At 37.4% G+C, this 2500-nt stretch overlaps 1 protein-coding gene across 1 annotated transcript in view; it reads left to right on the plus strand.

Moving 5' to 3' along the window:
* The window catches only part of slc6a8 (solute carrier family 6 member 8), a 40824-nt gene that overhangs the window by 19836 nt on the left and 18488 nt on the right, over positions 1-2500 (plus strand). The window lies entirely within an intron of this gene.

Raw genomic sequence — 2500 nt, forward strand, 5'->3', positions numbered from 1 at the left:
TGATGGAGATCAGACAGATGATGTTGGTTTGATGAGTGCAGATCATTTTGGGACATTCAGGTTGTAATGGCTTTGTTGGAATCGCTTTTTATGGGTTCAGGTTTGGTTGATTTTTCAAATTTTTGGTGGAATATTTGCTGTAAGGTCACAAGATACTTGTTGCTGTGAGTTTTTTTACAGCTTTCTGTGTTTTTTCAGATGCAGATTTGACGCATTTGGCCTCAAAACACATTGCCAAGAACGTCTCTTCTTATTTTGTGCATGCATTTAATGTGAGGAGACGTGTTAGCAGAGATTGATTATGTATTCTGCTGGAACTAATACGGTCACGCTATCTGTGATTCTCTACCTCTGAAAAGAAGTCATAAATATAAGGTTTACATCAGGAATAGAAGTAGAAGGAAAAATAAAAGTCCCCTTTGTTTGAAATCTGCATGACAGATAAACTGTAGATAAAATGTAGTCACCACATCCAGAGAGCTGGAAATACATCAAGTAATTAACATGTACATGCAACAGTAATAGTGATTTTATTGATGAAACGGTTTTATCTTTTGATAAGAAATGTATTTAATGACTGCATGTCCGATAACTCAGCAGGTTCTGAAATAACACGAACATTTATGTTTAGTCTTCAAAAGAGTTTCTGACTTATAGGTCAAGAATAACTCTGGATGCTGCATTCTCTCTAGTGTCCACCAGGGGGCGACTCCTCTGGTTGTATAGAAGTCTATGAGAAAATGACTCTACTTCTCTCTTGATTTATTACCTCAGTAAACATTGTAAACATGAGTTTATGGTCTCAATCTCTAGTTTCAAGTCTTCTTCAATACAGCATGATGTTCATTTAGTAAATGATGGTCCATTTAGAGTCACACAGACCATAAAGCAGGGGATGCTTTAGGGGCGGGGCTACACAGTGATTGACAGGTCTCTACCAGAGAAACGCTTTAAAAGTCTTTTCTCTTCATCAAAGTTAATTGTAACATTTTGGTTCCTAAGAATGTTTTATTCATCGTTCAGTTCTGCTTAGTCTGGTTGGAAAAAAACAAGATGGCGACTGACATTATGCTCAACTTGAAGGGTCAAAACAGCAGTCCTCAACCAATGGGTGACATCATGGTGACTACGTCCACTTAAATACAGGCCATGATTATTATTGTTAGTATTATTTGTATTATTATTATCATTATAATAATTATATTATCATTATTGTTATTATTATTATTAGCATATTTATTATAATTTGTACTATTATCATAATCATTGCTATTATTATTATCATTATTATTGTTATTATTTACCTTTATTTAACCAGTTCTTGTTTACAATGACAACCTGGTGCCAAAAAGGAGGCAACAGGACAAATTAAAACATCAATACATCTCAAACAATACAAAACTACAACATCACAATTTGTACAATATATAAAACAATGGTGTTCCTGGAGAAGCAAATTCAGAGGAGCTGTAGATTACGTCACCATAGTCTAAGATGGGAAGGACCAGGGTGTGCTTTGCAGAGCGGGTAAAGGAGGCTTTGTTACCAAAAGAAACCAATTCTTGATCTAACTTTAAAAAGAAGTGAGTTTATGTGCGTGTTAAAGGAGAGAAAACTGTCAAGCCAGATACCCAAATACTTATAGGATTCCACAAATTGGAGTTCTGATCCATCCAGAGAGGAGATTTGAGAGGACAGGCAGTTTGTGTTAAGTGTCTGTTAAAACCATACATTTAGTTTTGTTCGTGTTTAAGAGAAGGTGATGGTTAGAGAATGTTCAATACTGTTGAAGCTGAACTGGAGGGAAGTCAGGGCGGAGTTCAGGGAGGAGCTAGATATGAACAAGATGGTGTCGTCAGCATACAAATGGATGTGAGAGCTACCTGCAACGTTGTTTATGTCGATTTTTTAAAATACGTTGGGCCTAGAATGGACCCCATAGGACACCTTTGGACAGGGACGGTGGGTCAGATGGGTCAGCCTCAGCTCTCACAGATTCTGAGCCTGAATCTGAGATTTGTTGCCAGACTGATCCTTTAATTCTTGGTCAGAAAATGTGTAATGTTTATATGTGATTTGGTTCTTAGTCAGATACAGAGGAACGTCTTGTCTGGGTTCCTGTTTCTTTCTTTGTCATTATTTGACACCTGACTGATCCGACCAGCAGCCTTCTGTTCCTCTCTGAAGCCCACTAGTGCTCAGCAGCTAATTTATCCTCTTTTACATCATATTAATTGTTAAACACAGCTTCATTTCCACTGTGTATTTGGGGAGTGTTTGCTTTGATTGACATTGTTCTCAGTCAGTAGTCATTTCTCTGAGCAGCAGTGAGGATTGTGTTGTCATGGCAGCTTGTTAACACAACGAGCAGTTAATGAGGTGAACATGTTTATTATGTGGAGTCCGATCAGCAGTCAGGTCAAGTGATTGTAAAAGAGGGTAAATGAATAAGTGAACTTTCTGATTCCTTTTATATTTGGACGTGTACACACAGTGGTTC

This window comes from Pholis gunnellus, assembly GCF_910591455.1.
Source record: "Pholis gunnellus genome assembly, chromosome: 2".
Taxonomy (NCBI): domain Eukaryota; kingdom Metazoa; phylum Chordata; class Actinopteri; order Perciformes; family Pholidae; genus Pholis; species Pholis gunnellus.